The 19,198-nt window shown below is 39.1% G+C and overlaps 1 protein-coding gene across 2 annotated transcripts in view; it reads right to left on the bottom strand.

Moving 5' to 3' along the window:
* GULP1 (GULP PTB domain containing engulfment adaptor 1) overlaps positions 1 to 18,566 on the bottom strand; it is a 258,080-nt gene extending 239,514 nt beyond the window's left edge. Inside the window, exon 1 of one of the 2 annotated variants that reach the window (XM_061203132.1) lies at positions 18,042 to 18,566. The gene's annotated coding sequence lies outside the window, so the exon portion shown is untranslated. The remainder of the gene's footprint in view (positions 1 to 18,041) is intronic. The other variant, XM_061203115.1, reaches the window with a different exon arrangement.
* Between the last annotated feature and the right edge of the window lie 632 nt (positions 18,567 to 19,198).

Here is a 19,198-nt window from a genome sequence, read left to right as displayed (position 1 = left end):
TTCAGTATTCTTAAACTTGTTTCAAGAGCATGTATCAATTGTAAAATTAAGAAAAAGTGTTGATGTATATACACTAAAAAGTTAAAAATAGTTTTCTCCTACATAATTTTAGGATTAAGGGTTTTTTATTTGTTTCATATTAATATTTTATATTACAAATTTTCTTCCACCATATTTCATTTGTATATATTAAAGAAAAAAAAAATTCTAGAAGGAGAAGATATATCTCAGTTCAAATTACACAATGTTTTAAGCTAGTGGGGTTTGATGACTATCTTTAGTGTTGTGTTTGGATTCCTCTTTCTTTTTTGCATGTATATCTATTATAGATTTTTGGTTTGCGGTTACCATGAGGTTTTAGTATAGTAGTTTATGTATATATACATGATTGTTTTAAGTTGCTGATCTCTTAATTTCAAATGCATTTAAAATATCCTGCATTTGTGTGTTGATGATTTCCTACCTTTACTGAATGTTTGTCTTTACTGGTGAGCTTTCCCATTTCATAATTTTTGTGTTTCTAGTTGTAGCCTTTTCTTTGCTGCTTAGAGAAGTTCCTTTAGCACTTGTTGTAAAGCTGATTTGGTGGTGTTGAATTCTTTTAGCTTTTGCTTGTCTGGAAAGCTTTCGATTTTTCCATCAAATCTGAACAAGAGCCTTTCTGGGTAGAGTATTCTTGATTGTAGATTTTTCTCTTTCATCACTTTAAATACCTCATGCCACTTCCTTCTCACCTACAGGATGTCTGCTGAACAATCAGCTGATAGTCTTATGGGGATTCCCTTGTATGTTATTCGTTGCTTTTCCCTTGTTGCTTTTAATATTTTCTCTTTATCTTTAATTTTTGTCAATTTGATTAATATGTGTCTTGGTGTGTTCCTCCTTGGGTTTATTCTGCCTGGGACTCTCTGCACTTCCTGCATTTGGGTGACTGTTTCCTTTCCCATGTTAAGGAAGTTTTCAGCTATTATCTCTTCAAATATTTTCTCAGGTCCTTTCTCTTTCTCTCTCCTTCTGGGACCCCTATAATGCAAATGTCGGTGTGTTTGATGTTGTCCCAGAGGTCTCATAAAGTGTCCTCATTTCTTTTCTTTTTTTTTCTTTATTCTGTTCTGTGGCAGTGATTTCCAGCACTCTGTCTTCCAGCGCACTTATCCATTCTTCTGACTCATTTATTCTGCTATTGATTCCTTCTAGTGTCTTTTTCATTTCAGTTACTGTATTCTTCAACTCTGATTGTTCTTTATATTTTCTAACTCTTTGCTAAAACCTTGTAACTTTTTGCTCTGTGCATCCATTCCTTTCTCAAGTTCTTGGATGATCTTTACAATCATTACTCTGAACTCTTTCTTGGGTAGATTGCCTATCTATCTCCACTTCACTTAGTTTTTTATGTTGTTCCTTCATCTGCAACATATTCCTTTGCTGTCTCACTCTGTTTAAATTTCTATTTGTAATTTTTATGTATGTAGTAGGTTAGTTACGTTTCTCGACCTTGGAGAAGTGGCCCTCTGGAGGGGATGTCCTATGTGTCCCAGCAGTACACTCCCTTCTAGTCACCCAAGGGCCAGGGACCATTTGGTCCCAGGGTAGGTTCTGACCTGTGTTTGTGGACTCAGTTCCACAGGCTGTGGGACTGTAGTTTTCTTGCTTCTGGTGCCTGCCCACTGGTGGGTAGAGCTGGGTCTTGGCCCTCTGGTGGGCAGGGCTGTGTAAAGGGGCATGTCTAGAAGTGTCTGTGGGCTCAGGAAGTCTTTAGGCAGCCTGTCTGCCAATGGGTGGGGCTGCGTTCCCACCCTGTTGGTTGTTTGGCCTGAGGCATCCCAGCACTGGAGCCTGCAGGCTGTTGGGTGGGGCAGGTCTCAGTGCCAAGGACACAAGACATCTGCCTCCAGCCAGAGTTTATGTAGATGAACACTCCCCAATATGTCCACCACCAGCTTTTATGACCCCAGAGAGAGCCACAGCCCCTCCGACCCTGCCTCCCCAGGAGACCCTCCAAGACCAGCAGGTAGGTCTGGCCCAGGTTCGTATGAAGTCACTGCTTTTGCCCTGGGTCCTGTTGCATGCAAGACCTTGTGTGCACCCTCCAAGAGTGGAGTCTCTATTTCCCCAAGTCCTGTGGAGCTCCTGCAATCAAGCCCCTCTGGCCTTCAAAGCCAAATGCTCTGGGGGCTCCTCCTCCCAATGCTGGACCCCTAGGCTGGGTTGCCTGGTGTGGGGCTCAGAGCTCTCACTCTTGTGGGAGAACTTCTGGGATATAATTATTCTCCAGTTTGTGGGTTGCCCATCCAGGTGGTATGGAATTTGATTGTATTGTGATTGCACCCATCCTACTGTCTCATTGTGGTTTCCTCTTTATGTCTTTGGATGTAAAATATCTTCTTTTGGTAGGTTCTCATCTTTTTATCGATGGTTGTTCAGTAGTTAGTTGTGATTTTGGTGTGCTCATGAGAGGAGGTGAGGTCAAGGTCCTTCTACTCTACCATCTTGTCTCCCCATCCAATCCCTACTGGGGTTTTTTGCTGAAGATATATAACTTTTTCATGGAGATATAGTCAAAAACAGATACTAATTCTGTACCCCTCTAATTTATTATCTTTTATAAGTTGCAAATGCCATACTACATTGAAGTTGTTCCATTTGTATTTATAGTTTAGGATAAATTCATTTATATAAAACAGCATATTTTCTAATCAGAATGAAAACAGAACATAATTTTACTGTGAGGTTAAACATAACAGTACAAAAATTATATTGATACTTTACATAATAAAGCTAGCTACCATTTACTGACACTTACAAACTCCAGCCACTATGCTACATGCAACATGGTTTTAATCCTCTCAGAAACCCTGCATTATCGTCTATGCCATCTTACAGATTAAGAAAGGGAAACAGTATGAGATTAATTTGCCTGTTGAAGAGCACTCAGGTTGTAAATAGCCAATCCTATCACCAGAGAAGCCAAAGCTCAGGTTTTTTCCAGTACAACCTACAGATTTATACCATGAAAGATGTGTCTTCATGTACTCTACTCCATAACTTACCACACACATAATTCCACCAAAATTGTTCTCACCACAGTCACCAATGACCTTCATGTTAAGTACAACAGACACATAATAGACACTTTAATCTGTTTGTTTGTTTACCTTTCTATACTATTTAACATTGTTGATCATTGTCTCCTTCTCAAGTTATTATTTTTTTTATCTTAGCTTTACAACATCACTGGTAGTTCCTTCTTAGTGGTGCTTAAGGCTTTGCTTTTTCTACCCTCGAGCCTTGTTATATGATGGCCCTTGCTAGACTAAAATCTCATATTTGTAGTCTGAAATCTGAAAACTTGTATATATGTACACACACACACACACACCCCCCACATATACATATATATCACCAGTCCACACCAAACTTCTTAGCTCCAAACACGTATATGTATGTACATCAAATAATTACTACTGGACACCTACAACAGAATGACTCAGAGACACATCAAAATGTGTCCAAAATTGAAATCATTAGTTTCCTCCAATAGTTCTACTATATTGACTTTGCTGATGAATACCAACACCCAGGTTGCCAAAACTAGGAATCTTAGAATCAACATTTACACCATCCTCCTGCCTACCTCCCACAATCACTAACAAATCATAAAAATGTACAGATTTTTTTCCTCCTAAATATCTCTGGTACAAACTCATTTTTCATTGCCATCATGCTAAACTAGACTACCACCTTCTCTTGCCTAGATTTACTGGCTGAGCAACTAGTCAAATCTTTCTAAAATGCAGATGACATCTTGTCACCAATCCTATTTTAATCCTTCAAAGGTTTCCAATTGCTATCAGAATAGAGAGCAAACTCTGAATTTGAACGTCCTGTAAGATCCGGTCTTTGCCTCACGGGCTTTACCTCCAGCGATTCTAGTTCTTCTTTCTCTTCCACTCTATTCTCTACCTCTATTTTCAATCTTGTAATTCTGTGGCTGAGCCATATACTCACTCCTCTAAGATTTCCTACCTGCTTGAAACACTCTCCACTCTCATTTCTTTCTACTGTTGAGTCTTCCCTAACTTGTAGACTATGTCATATCCCCTGTCTATGGCTCAAAGGGTTCAAGAGAACTTTCTTATAATACCCAAACTATAAATACCTCAAGAGATCAAATGTCTAACAGTTTAACTTACCAAAGAAAGACAAAATGATGAAATCAAATATTAAAATCAGACAACCTTGAATACAATATTTTGATTAAAAAACTTGTTTTAGTTTAAAAACAACTATTTGAAACTAAAACTTAGACTGCTCTAAGGGCTGAAATGTTTTTTGAGGTTATCTAGTCCATCTTCTCAATGAAGGAAATATCAATGAAAAGTACATGACTTGCTATTAAAAACTATTAATATTAGTTATTTTACATCTTAGGCTTTATTTATACAAACCTTATCGCTTTGACAAAACCAGGGAAAAAATGGGATTAAGAAGGGCAGATTTTCTCACTCAAGCATTTTAACCTTCTTGACAAATCAAGCATGAGCCAAAGCAATATACAGACACAATTTAGTCAATGAGTTCATTTTTATACTTTATCTAACTAAGTAGGGTAAAATGAACAAATATCTTGTCATATGGGAGTTCCAAGTTGTCACTTCTAAGAGTGGGAGATGAGCAGCTCATGGTGCTGCCAAAAAAGGGGGAGTTAAGCATCAGCCAGGAGTCTAGGCGATCAGGTTATTCAAAGGTATTGCACTCTCCCCAGTAAAGAGAACTACCGAAGCTGCCCTAATCCTTCAGGGGGACTCTCGCCACTCTACTGCACACTTCCTCAACTAGGACGGTGGTTAAGATGCACTACTTCCCACCCTACTATCTGCCCTAGTCTACTGTTTGCCAGCCCTGGAACCTTAAACAAGTTTCTTAATCATTTACAAAACATAAGAAAAACATTTAGCACAATGCTTAGGACATAGTGAGCACTATGTAAATGCTATTTGTAGAGGAGGAAAAGGGTAGATTTTCCTCTACCCTCCCAGACTCTCGACTAAGACTTCCTGTAACAAAAGACAGATTAACAAGAGAATGGCATACAAATGTATTTAATATAAATTTTGCATGACACAGCAGCCGTCATAAAGAAATGAAGACACCCAAAGAAATGATTAAACCTGAATGTTTTTTTACGCTAGGTTTGAAGAAGAGTTACAAGTCTTGGAAAGGTATGACAGGACCAAGAGTATGAGCTAAGTATAGTAAACTAGGGGAAACTTAGCAAGATCATTCAGATTCCTGTGTCCCTGTGTTTTCAGAGCTAAGGATGTTCCTTTCCTTCTAGGATAGAGAGGGCACCTCTCACATGAGGATTTTGTGACCTGCTTCAGGAGAAGGTCAGAAAGTCCTTCCTTCACATGCCATTTCTCAAATTCCCGCAGGCTGAAATATTCAATATGTCAAGGTACCATATTTTGACGTAGTGTGTCCTAAACCCTGTCATATTCTTGTTATTTCTCCTTCAAAAAATCATTTTTGGTTTGGACCACAGGTATAAGACAACAGGTTAAGAAAAGAGCTCATGTGCCATGAAGATCCTAATAAAGAGAGACAATGATTGGGGCGGGGGAAGGGCACGACTATTTTCCCTTTATTTGATTATTTTAGCACTAGTGAGAGGTAGAATTTGAATTATCTGGATATTTATCCTCTTCCTCGTTTTATATCTGCTGTGAGCCTATTTATATTTTCTACTAAAATTTCCAAAGTGGAGAAGCAGAGTCCCTTCCTTTATAATAGTTTCCATACTAAGAGGCATTTATTCACATTCAAAAACCCACAAGAATGTGGCTCCCTTTTAAAGAGGAAAAGGTCACCAGAGGGCACTTTGATTCTGGGCAAAGGGATACCCCAGAACAATCCCTGAACAACAGCTTCTAAAAGAACAATAATCCTCTGAGAATTCCAGCACTTTGTATTCTCTAGTTCCCTTGCCTAACTTTGAAAGAAGGTTATGATCTCATAGAGGAAGCATCTCAAGTATGTTTACAGCATTTTTATGCAAAAAACAAATATGCACATCTCAATCACGGTAATGTAGGAGGTCTTGTAAACTTTGGATCTCTCCATCAGTAACTTCTTCTAAAGTCTCTCACTTTCCTAAGGTATTCAAATTACTGGCTGTCCATTTCCCTCTCCAACCCAATCTCCATACTTTCAACATCCACACTGATACAGCTCTAATACAACAGCCTTGTTCTTTCTTGACCAATGAACCATTTGCCACTGCAGCTTTTCACCATCTGTAATGTTTCTCCCTCCAGTTTCACCACTGCCCTTCTTAACCTCCACTGTCTACACCATCTTTAGCTTTCTGTTTTTCACACCCCCTCACTGCCAACAAACCTGCCCACTGTGACACTTGCCTATTCTGAGCCTGTTAGATTATTCCTGGTTTTGCTTGCCTCCACCTCCTGCTTAAACCACTGGTTAAACCATTTCAGCATTAATACTCTAAAATATATTAGATTGGCCAAAAAGTTCGTTCGGTCGAACTTTTTGGCCAGCTCAATATTTCACTCCTGCTTTTGGCAATTCTCAGCTTTGGGTAATTTCTACAACCTTTAGAGCAAGAGGACAAAGACTCAGATATACCTCCTTACTTTGATACAGCAAAAAACAATGTGCATAATGGTAGATCAGCAAAAAAAGCTAGAACTCAACATGGTGGCAAGAACCACCATGAACATGGCGGCAGAAAATAAATTGCTTGTGGTTCCAGTGAACTAGAGCTTTATAACACTAGTTCTGACTTCAAAGATTATTATACATCTGCATTGTTTATAACTTCTGTGAATGGATCTGCACTACACAATTTTCTTAATTTTACTCCCATCAGCTTTATCTTTTATATTTAAATAATTACGTTAGTTTTATCATGACTCCAAGCTTGAAACTACTCAGACAAGGCAATGAGAGTACTTCAATGTTTCCTAAGGTACATTTAATGTCCCCAGTACAATAAAGACACCAAAAAACCAAATAAACAGTGATGTGATTTTATGGATTAGATTTTGAATTTGTATTTCAAGTTATTTTATTTTTATTGAATAATGTATTCTGAGATATATGTAGAATATATTCATCCCCAAATAACTTTACTTAAGATGATTAATACAATCACTGTATTAAAAACATAATAAAATTTGGTGAATTGAGTAATAAAATATTTATATAGAGTAATAGCACTAATCATATCCAAAATTTACAAAACCCAAGTGGTCTATAAATTTTCTTTAATTATCTAAATTGTTATTTCTAAAATGTTTATTTCAAATTAAGATACCACTTAATAACTGTTCTAATTAAGATACTTTCTCATTTAAGTAACTGAAAGGTCTAGTTCAAACTGGTTTGAAAAATAAATAAATTCATTCTCTTACACAACAGTAAATCCAGAAATATGGTAGGTTGATTCAGGGACCCAACAATGCCATCAAGCGTCCAGGTTCTTTACATTTTTTTCTTTCATCATTGATGCATTTGTTTTGCCCTCGAGCTCGATATCTTCATGGACAAAAGATGGCCCCCTATTGCAATTTCAAGCATCTATTCCAGACAGGACAAATATCAAGAGCTAACATATGTATGCCTTCTCATCCAATGTCCCCTTCCCAAGTATAAAGAAAGTTTTTCTACCCCCCCTCCCTCCAGTTCTGTCATTTCATATAATTGACTCTGACTGAGAAAAGGAACAAGTGCCCCCTCCATAACCAATCACTGACAAGGGGAATAGAAACACCTTGACTATTAGCTCAGCCTAATCCAAATTTCACTTTTAATAGAAATGAACTGCCTTCCCCTTGAGGTAGGAGATAGATGGGCCCCAGGCCAAGCAGCTGGAGTTAGTTCCCTGTAGACAGATACTCCAAGATGAAGATAGGAGAGGCTGAGCCCTGCCCAGATAAAAGATAAGAGACCACATATTCCTCATTCTCTAAGTCAAGGAGACCTTCCCAATTAAAAAGCTCCTTGGAGGTCAAAAGAGGAGTGATGTCAAGCTACCCACAGGCCTCTTTGCTGGAATCCATCTTGACTAAGAGATACGTGTGCACACATGGGAGGATCCTGAGATGTACCAAACACGGACTCAGAACCAGGCAAATCAAAATGACTGGCCAAAGGAAACCCGGAAGGAATGCCACATATAAGTGATTTAAACTACCACAAGGGCAACTCTCTCTGAGTCCGCCTGTATGTCTATCCACATGTACTGTACTCTTTTTCCTCCTAAAAAACACTTTACTTGTTTCCCTACTTTCTGTCTCTGTGGGGATTCTTTTCTGCAAAGCCGAAGGGCCAGGGCCTTGTCACTGACCAGTGGTCTAGTCGCTAGGATTCAGTGCTCTCACTGCCACGGCCGGACCTCAATCTCTGGCCAGGAACCGAAACCCTGCTTCAAGCTGCTGCAGGCCAAGGCCAGCCGAGATCACCCTGAGTTATGTGGGGAGTAGCAAACATCTGAATAACACAAGAGTTCCATGAGCAAAGAGGAATAAGGAAATTATTTGAATAAGCAACCAATAACAAGGACTGTGATGTGACCCTTAGAAGTGAAAATATGCTTCTTATGAATCGACGTGCACGAAATGGAGAGGAGAATTAACTTCAGGTGGAACATAACACCTGGCTTAAGCTATTCCGTGTCATTTGGAGGGAACAAGGAGATCCAACAGGGAAGGGATGCAACGAAATGCCAATGATGGTTGATGCTTGCCATGAGAGAAGACACAAAGTGGGGCCAAAAACAAGAAACAAACTGAAAGATAATCGTCACTCATTGTGATCTTGAAGCTACCGTCAATTTTCAAGTACAAAATCATTAGCTTGTACCCATCCTTGGAATGTTAAGGTGGTCCAGACCTACTAAAATTGGACTGACTTATGAATGTGAAGCTCTATATAGTATTATCGCAAATTAATAACTTTAAAGAAACTGCTTTTGTCATATATTTCAAAAATAAAATTGAGTCATCAGTTTCAATTAGATCATGTATCAGTAAAACAGGAAACTAATTTTAAAATGGAGGTGGTATCTTCACAGAATTGTCAAGCCAGGCAAAAAGAAGAAAGGGAATATAAGGCAATAAATTACATCATCTATGTTTTAATTATATATCCCTTCATAACACCATAATTTGCTATACTTTTATGTATTCTGTATTCTTATTTTCCAAAATTCTTGGCACACATTAAATTTTTCATCTATAATGATCATGACCAATAACACATCATATAACCAAATATATAACCTTAAGTAACTCAGTGATGCATAGAAAAAAAATCAAGTTTCCATATGTACATAAATTATTTATTTTTTCCTTAGTATTCACAGGAAATTGTTAATAGTGGCATGGTTATTTGTTACTAAACAGGAGACACAAAAACCTGTTTAACATATCTATTCTCTCTTGCAAAACATATCTACTCTCCCCTGCAGCTTAAAGTGAAGCTGCGGAGACAAAACATTTATATATGAAAAATAAACCAGCACGACAAGACAAAATTCCCAGCCAAACCCTTCCAAAAATAGTTAATGCTATAATGTGAAAAAGTTAAATCTATTTTTTTAATATACAGATTCTGAAATAAAATTAAATGCTTCTTTGTTGAGCTGTTACTAAGTAAGATAACCAAAAACTGCACACACACTTCTTGAATAAAGCAAATCATCTGCAAAATAAGTATTATTTATTGGGAATTTACTTCCAAAAACAATATGGGACATCTCTGCATAACTACATGCTATCAGGTAAAACTGAGTTAAATAACTTCAATTTCTTTTATCCTCATTAAATGACAGTGCAACCCACTGGCACATCTAAAGAAATCAGTATAGATTTCCAGGGGTTCTTAACCTTTTTTGTGCCATGAATCCATTTGGCAGGCTAATGAAGTCTACAGACCCCTTTTCAAAAACTCTTTTTAAATGCATAAAACAAAATATAAATTATGTAAAAGAAACAGATTTAAAGTACAATCATTAAATTACATTAAAAATAATTTGAGATATAGCTACATGTCTATAGATACATCCACATATAAAAATAATACCTAGAAACAGGTGTAATTATTATTGTAATTTTAAAACTGGTGGTAAACATAAAAATATTTCAAAATATGTGCAGAGTAATGAGACATGACAATAAATATGTGCAACTTCTAGAAAGTTATAGGTATTTAAGATTGTTTGTGTGTGTGTGTTTCCCTGCCTTCAAAACTGAAAAACATACTAAATTTAAGTGAGGTGTTCAAGAGTAATAATGTTATTGTTTTATATCCAAGTTCATGGACACCACCCCCTCCACGAGTGTGAAATGGAGCGCACACTCAACTCCTTGTGACTCCAATTACATGTTAGTTAGACCTGGAGAAATTAAAAAAGAAATAAAAAGAAGATAGCAGTTTTTTAAAATAATTAATCCAGTTAAAGTTCTTAAACTCCCATATGCAATTACTAATGATTATGGTCATCAACATGAAGATGGAAAGGAGAACCACCTCCAAAGTTCCGAAATTCAGTTTGCTCTGTTAAACCATTCACAGGGTTCCATGCCTCTTTGCCTTTACCCCTCACTGTCTTGAACTGCTCTCCTTCATTGCTTGCTAACTCATCTTCATCCTTTGCCTAGGAGTCACCTCCACACTTTCTTTCCAGACACTGCTTCCCCTCGTGCTGATGAATAACCTCTACCCCTACTCCTTCAATATTCTCTCCACTGTAGCACAGAATTATATGGAAATAACAAGTTCTATTTAAGTCTATTTAAGGTAATTGGAGATAAGTCTCTGTCACCCGCTACTAAAAGAACATAACTGCCAAAAAAAAAAAAAAAAAACCAGTGTTCAATAAATATTTCTTAAATTCCATTGGATAATATAAAAATCCCTTATTTGTCAACTCATACTTTAAACCTAGTTACATTTTTCAGAATGAGAAGGGGGGGTGGGGGAAGATTGCAAATTTTTATTAAGACTTAAGAGAAAGTCCGTATATCTCATCGAATAAGAAAGTCCCAAAGAAAGATTTATTACAACATTGTTTTTTAAAGCCTCATCTGCACTACTCTAGGAAATTTCATTTTTCCAAATTAATCATAAATTTCCTAGTCTACCTAATTTAAGCAATTAAGCCTATGATAAATTCACATGTTATAAATTTAGTAGCAGTTCTTCCTTTAAAAAGAATTAAAGACAATGTTGGCAATATAATAAATCTTACTTGTTTGCCATAAAGAATTTTAAAGGCTTTTCTCCTAGACATCCAGAGTCACAATGATATAAAACAGAAATAATAATTCACAAAATTTCAAAATAATACCTATTCTTATTATAAAGCATTGGTACTTTATAGATCTGAAATTTCAATAGACTTTTGCCATTTCAGATGGCATTTAGATAATTTCAAATACAATTCATTTACTCAAATATTTCTCTTTAACAATTCTCTCAAACTGTATTTTGCTAAACTACACTGCGTAAGTAGCTTCTTACTAATTATACTCAATTACTATATGCAGCATAGAGATAAATTGCTTTGGAATTAACTCAGTTATACAGTTGTTCTTTACAATAAGCCAAATTTCTCTATATTTATGTGTACTACCAACAACAATCGACACTTAAGGACATTTTTATGATTATAATAGTGCACATCCTCAAGGAGGTAGTAAGAAAGTTTTACCATCAGCCAAAGTTCCATATTTTTTATGGAGTTCTTCAAAGGCAGACAAAAATTAAATAGATTATGAGAATAACATGCACACTGACCTTTAAAAACACTCTACAAAGTACTCTGTCTTCTTATGTAAAACTCCTATCAGTACTTACCAAGCTATGTTTTAACTCACCCAAGTGGAAATCTGGGTAAATTAACCTATTTGCTGTTAAAATTTTACTGGCACTCTTGATGGTTGTAAACAGCTATAAGAGAAATCAAGAAGCTAAAATCAAGTTCATTCTCTTATATCAACTGTTAATTACCCCAAACTGGAGATCTGCTGCCACAGCACAGATGGTTCTGTTTGCTTTTTAGCCAAAATGCTGTCTAAAATCACTATTACAAACTAAGTGAGAAGTAGAGCTTAGTTATCATTTGATGAAATATTACATAACTATTTTAAAAGATTATACATCCAATCCTTAATGATTCCTTTAGTAGGTTACTTGTGCTCTTCTATTACTTATTTCCTTCTACCAAACCTCTCAACGAGCTGTGTTTTGGTCATTTGAATGGCTATCATCACTTCTACAAGAGAGTGGATTAAAGACTGAGCCCAAATCATTCAATCTGCTCTTGGTTAACAGCTCTGTCAAAGTTTATGTTCCCTGAAATTCTTGGAGGACTTGTGGTTGAAGTATCAGGGAACAGATCAACTATAACATCTGATAATCATAAGAAAAAGCTATACAATACCAGGAAAACACTACATTTACACACAATTCTCACTTCACAGAACCTTATAAACTTAGCAGTAGTAGCCACCTTCCAAGCAGTGAATTTACCTTCTGACAGTAGTTAACTGCACATTTGCCTGTGTTCTACTTAAGAAAGGTAGAAAAGGCTTCCACGATTATGTCACCATCAGAGCCATTAACCAAGAACGATGGTACCAGATCTTTTACACTATTTTTCTCATCCTTTACAGGTATAAATAAAAGCATGAAAGCTCCTTTAAAATTTGGGGAAAAAAAAAAAAGTCAAGAATCTCTAGTAAGAGTTGTCTGGAAAAGATTTTAAACTAATGGTTAAAATTAGCTCAGAAATATCAATTAATTGAAGTTGCTTTTTCCTACGAAAAATATACCTAGCACAAATAGAGAAACATCGAAGAATACATATGTTATAATTCTCTGTACATATATATACATATACATATAAACATATATATGGGGGAGGGATTAGTTATCCAAGGCTTGGAAGTTTCTAACATATATTCTGAATCTCCTCTTCAGAAGGCATGTGATGAAGATTACATGTAGGTATATTTATATCATGTTAATAGCAAGAAACAAACATGAAATAAAGACGGCTATTACTATCTAGATATTGTCTAGTAGATGCACCCTGAAAAATATATGCAGTGTTATTTAAAACTCTTTTAAAAAGTCATATTGGGACTTCCCTGGTGGCGCAGTGGTTAAGAATCCTCCTGCCAATGCAGAGGACATGGGTTCGATCCCTGGTCCGGGAAGATCCCACATGCCGCGGAGCAACTAAGCCCGTGCACCACAACTACTCAGCCTGCGCTCTAGAGTCCGCGAGCCACAACTACTGAGCCCTCGTGCCACGACTACTGAAGCCTGCGCGCCTAGAGCCTGTGCTCTGCAACAAGAGAAGCCACTGCAATGAGAAGCCCGCGCACGGCAACGAAGAGCAGCCCCCGCTTGCTGCAACTAGAGAAAGCCCGCGCACAGCAACGAAGACCCAACGTGTTCAAAAAAAAAAAAGTCATATTAATCTTTGCAATCACAATTGTTACATAAATTAACTCACTTATTCATATTATGTGAGCAAATTAGAGCAGTCTTTCCAAAGCTATCCTTAAGTATACAATAGCGAATGATGAAACTAATTCCAAATTTACTATAATTATACCATTTCAGTGGTAAACAGAAAATTTGTACTTATTCTCCTGCTCAGTATTTGACTCAATTAACTGTTTTCTGATGAAAAATAATCATGCACTATAAGTATCATTAGAGTGGCTGAAAACATTTTCTTAGCATAAAACAAATACAAAACTAGCAAATAACAGAGCCTAAAAAGAGTATAAGAACTGTTTTCTAAGCCTAACTCTGCAACAGTGACTTTAGCGATTGTCTTTAAAAATAAAGGGCTGATTTCAATTTCATATCCTCACTGGAAGCAAAGCAATTTCTCTGCTCAAAGTTTATACTATTTTTCCTCTTCAATTTGAATATATTTAAGCTCCCATAGGAACAAGTTTAACTTTCCTGATCTCTAAATGCATCAAGACAAACACTATTAGATCCACCAGCCTCTAACATGTTTAGGGACCAGGGCTCACAGCAGTCATGCAGTTGGGTCCTGTAACTACTTTTGAATCCATTATTATATTCGAATAAAATAACTTTTTTTGTTCTTTAGAGGTTTTACAAAACAATCACAGTTTTTCAGAATGAACCACAAAGTACTCTGCTAAGTAAAATTTAAATTATCTAATATTCAGCAATGGAGAGTAAGATTTTAAAAATGTTAAGTTTAAAATCAAAAGCAAAACTGGTTATTTTACATTAAAATTACCCTATTACATCCTTGAACATTCACTCGTTCTTTGATTATTCAAAAAAAGTGCCTGTCGTGTTAAGATGACCATAAATTCAACTGCAATCTTCCTTATACTCCCACTTTTTATAGATTCACTATTAATGATAAGGTAAAGTCTAAAAATAAAAGTTATGATTAAGTATTTTACCAAAAGATCTTATCCTTTAATTTATCCATATTTATTCTGTTTTCTTTCTCTAATACACTAACCTGTTCACCTGAAAAATAGTTAAGTTACACATCCAAGAGTATGATACAGTACATTGAACTATAAAAATAGGTAGTTTATTTTACTAATTGATATGTCAAACTAAAAAATTAAATATTTCACAATTATCATGCATGTATCAATAGTCAAAAAGTTCATACATTACGGATGGCAATATAGATAATAAATTATATGTTGGTAAAACATTTCAGAAGTAAAATAACCCGCACAAATCACAGTGCTGAAAAGTTCAGGGCTGGGATTTAAAATCCAAGCTTGATGTTTCCTCGGACATAAAAAGTATGCAACAAATATTGGTTGAATCAATTAATGAATGGCTCCTAAATCTACCCTCTAAACTTTTAAGGAAACTGTTGTGGCCATTGGGAAAAGAAAGTTTGTTTGTACATCATAAATGTATTTCAGTCTCTCAAGTGTTATTTCCAAGAAGGGAGCCAAATTCTGCAAATATATTTGGTAACTTCTCATAAAGGCAAAATTGAGCTAGTCTTAAAAAAATAACTGGTCCTTGAGTATAAATATAAACCAAAATAAAAAAGTCAATGAATTTGCTGATTGTTCTTTTCTGTTTGAGAGAATGACTCAGCTTTAGTCATAAGAAAATCTCACCCAATATTCTCCAAAAATAAAATTTATGATTAAACTAAAGCTATGATTAAAATGCACAGTAGTAATTTTTATAAATTAAATAGATATGTCACTATTACATGTGTATTTTAGGTATAAATATTCCAATTTACCCTATAAATCTCAATTGAATCAACCCAGACAGAAGCCCTATGACCTTTATATCTAAAAACCTATTAACATAATTTCATCTCTTTAAAGCTCACTGTAAGCTTGTAATTATGCAAAGGAAATTTCTTTATTTTGCAAGTGGAAAAACTGAAATCATAGACAGGGAAAGCACATTGCCAAGGGTGATTCATAAAGTCAATCTCAGAGAATAGGCTGATATTCACAATCCCAAACTCACCAATCCAGAGGAAATACCATATTAGCGTTTTTTACTATTCAACCCCCAAACCCACAACAGTATACCAACCTTCCTAAAAAAAAAAAAAAAAAAAAAGAGGAAATATGAACAATCTTAACCCATAAAAGAAGGGTCCTAATTGCAGATAAGACTCTCAGTTCCTGGCTAGTCCAGAACTTGGAAGCAGCAGGGCCTTAATGTATTGGGCCAATGTGTGAAATACTGAGATCACACCAACTTCTACTCCTTCAGGTGAAAGAGCAAGTTCTATTATCGGGATCACTTTTGACAAACACAGGGAAGACATTTGGACACATTTTCCACTTTAATTTCATGACCCAGTTTTGTGTCATTTGAGAATACCTAATTGAATTATTCGATTTAGGTGGAAAATCACCTGCTCAAAACCCAAGTCTTCAGTTCTTACTGGCTGTGAAAACAAAGAAGGTCAAGGTCAAGGGCTTGAAGTTGCAGCAAGCCTAGTCCAAGTTGAGGAGACATATAGCAACAAAGTGTGGGTATTTGCAAAGTATGATCGCACAAAAAGCACCAGGCCCCCAGCTATTCCACTGCAACACTGATAGGGAAGGGTCAGACATCCCTCCTAGACCGCTTCTTTCACTCTCCTCTGTCACATCCCACTGCACTCTATGCTTAGCTTATTTTTTTGCCAAGAATACTGATCTTAGTCACCTAAAAATTCTCACTGCAAAAGAAACCCCTTGTTTAAACCCAAGTACAACCAACAGCTCCTTTCCAATTATCCCCAGCAACTTCCCCAGTCCCTTTCATGCCTGGCTACTGAGCTCAGTCTAGTTTGGCTGCCGGCCAGGTTCCTCTCTTCTTTCCTTGTCAGTGGTAAAAACTTGGAAAACACTCCTGGACAGCTCAAGGAGACCTTTTAATTATGCAGTGGGGCAGTACCTTAGTCTGTCTGCTGTTTCCAGCAAGGCTTGTAGTCACCAGCGACTGCACTCTCCCAATTGGTGGGTTTTCTAGCAAGGTTACTTGTTTATGTGGGGGAAGGAGGGAAAGACTGGCAGAAAAAGGGGCGATTTGCAAATCTGAAAAATGCCCAACTCCTCTCAGAGTTTCCTACCTCCTCACATTCACTCTGTCTCATTACTGCCCTCCTTTACCACCTTATCACCCACTTGGCATCAAAGACACAAAATCATCAGTGTCCGGGTCTCCTTGTAGTCCTAGAAATTAACAAGGGGAGTCACGACTCGAACACTCTCCAAAAACTTTTATTCTCAAGTGCTGATGCAAGATTTTAAAAAAAAAAGCAGGTCCCAAAATAAACTTATTAAATTCTCCCTAATTGCGTTATACTTTGTTAAACTTGCAGACTGAAATAGTGCATGTAAATGCCTGATTGCCAGTGGAAATAAGGCGAGCTCAGTCGGGAAAACTGCTAGGACCCAGGAAGGGATACCTTGACAGACAACCGCACTTACTCGGGGTTTGCCCAAGGTACTAACTGCACACGCCAAGCCCAACACCAGCTACGTCTTCCTTACTCTACCCTGGCAAGCTTGTTCCAGCTGCAGCGCCCAGCTTCCTGTTCAAGTTCCATTCAACATCGTAAACACATTCCAAGAAAACCAGCCTGCCCAGAGTTCCCTCCCGCACACAGGGAACTCGGAGCGGCGGCCCCAGGAGCCACAGGGAAGAACCGATCGCGCTGGGTTCTGATCCGTGCAGTGAATCAGCCCCCCGGGGTGGTGGACCCGGGCGAGCGAGCTCGGCGGCGGGACCGAGAGCCCAGGGTCTCAGCACCCCGCAGCGCCGTGCGCCTCTCTAAGGTAGCGCCCGCCAGAAGGAACTACTCGACCCACCCAGCCAGAGGGTAACCATGTGGGCGCCGCCCCTGAGTTTGGGCCCTCCCAGCCCTGGGTTTTAAAGAATCCACGGCCCGGCCTCGGAGCTTCGCGCCTCCCCGCCCCCCATGCCCACACTCTCTCCCGGAGCCAACAAAAGGGAGGTTACGCTGGAAGAAGTTTCGCTCCTGGGTAGCCTCGCTGTGACCCGGAGATGACTTGCCTGCTCAGTCCCGTCTGGTCCGCACACCCTCAGCCGTCCTGATCCACCCGCGCCCCACCGCCCCCTCCAGCTCCTAACCACCGGCCCCGGCCCCCCGGACCAAAGTTACCACAAAGGGCTCCAGGAGTCCGGAGACCGCTGCGTCCCCGACCTCGGGAGGCTCTCCGTCATCCCTGCAGCACTGCCACGGCAGTAGTCAACAGGTCTCAGCCTCCTTTCTTGCTGGACGACTTCCTGAGCCTTTCAGTGTCTTAATTTTTGCAACCTGCCCAGCGGCGGGTAGTGGCGGCGAGCAGCCCCGCGCCCTCCTTCCCCGGCACCCGGCCGGGGCTGACCACCGCCCGCCGCCTCTCAGGATGTCAGTTTAAAAGAGACTGCACGCTACCTGGCGGGACGCTGGGTTTGCAGCCAGGGAAGCCCCCAGATGAACCGCGGTCTCTCCGTACCTTAGTGACTGATGCAGTCGGGTCAGGCTCCGGGCAGGGGCATGGAGAGCCGCCGCGTCCTCGGAGCCTGGAGATCTCCGCTCCGGCGTAGCCGGGGCGCCGTTTCCGTGGCCGAGAGGGAAAGTTTCTCTACGTCAACAGCGAGCTGGACTCGGGACCCTCCGGCTCCGGTCCCCTCCCTCTACGCGCTCTAGGCCCCCTCCCTCCTTTTCCTAATCGGCTGAAGCCAAAACTGGCGCTAGCTGGCGGCTGGGGCTCGAGGCTCGGGACTCCGGGTCGCTGCCGGCTAGGAACGCGGGGCTCCCCCTCTCGGCCAGAAGGAAACTCTCCCAGACTCGGCTGGCGCACTTGGGGCGATCTCCTTGGACACTTCCAAACGGGACGCCTGGGTTCCAGCTCGCTGACTTTCTTCGGTCTCTGATGCTCGTCTCCTATGGGCCCGCTGGGCTATATGGCGTCGGCACGCAGGACCCAGGGGGAGAGTGGAGTGTGAGAGAAACTCGACCAGAGAAGACGAGGCCTTACCTTACCCGGTTCTTAGCCGGCACGGGAGCCAAAACGCCGTTCTCCCCACCCCCACTCCTCGTCCCCCGCCGCGTTTCCTTTTGAACCTCCTTCCTGAAGCACCGGATCGGGACTCTTCGCCTTCCCTTGTCTCTCTGTGTTTCCGCACACAATTTCAAAGCACTTCTGCTGCTTAACAAGAAAAAAAAAACAAAACAAAAGTGTCCAAGGAAGCACACACACGAGTAGCACATACCTTCTTTACAGCCTTTATTAAGAAAGCATTGACACAGTTTCTGCTGTGGCTCTGACCGCACCTCTACACTTTTTTTATTTTTTCTCAGTTTTTTAAAACTGACTGAATCTCTGCACTTTGTTATGCCTGACAAGAAAAAAAAAAAAAAAGGAAAGAAAACAGAAAACTGCCTCCACCACCAGATCATGCTCATTTGCTCCATTCAGATATTAACCTCAGAATTCAGGACATCTACTTGGGGTTCGAGGGAAAACACAACAAACCATCCTCACTGACACGGTAAACTTCTGTGTGGGAAGAAGGACAAGAAGGAGGGATATCCTCGTTTAAGCGATTCTTTGAGGATGAGAGGACATTTACTAAAATCTTTTGAGATGCTGCTCAGAATTTAGTTCAC

This window comes from Eubalaena glacialis, chromosome 1, assembly GCF_028564815.1.
Source record: "Eubalaena glacialis isolate mEubGla1 chromosome 1, mEubGla1.1.hap2.+ XY, whole genome shotgun sequence".
Taxonomy (NCBI): domain Eukaryota; kingdom Metazoa; phylum Chordata; class Mammalia; order Artiodactyla; family Balaenidae; genus Eubalaena; species Eubalaena glacialis.
This window is presented reverse-complemented; position numbering and strand designations above follow the sequence as displayed.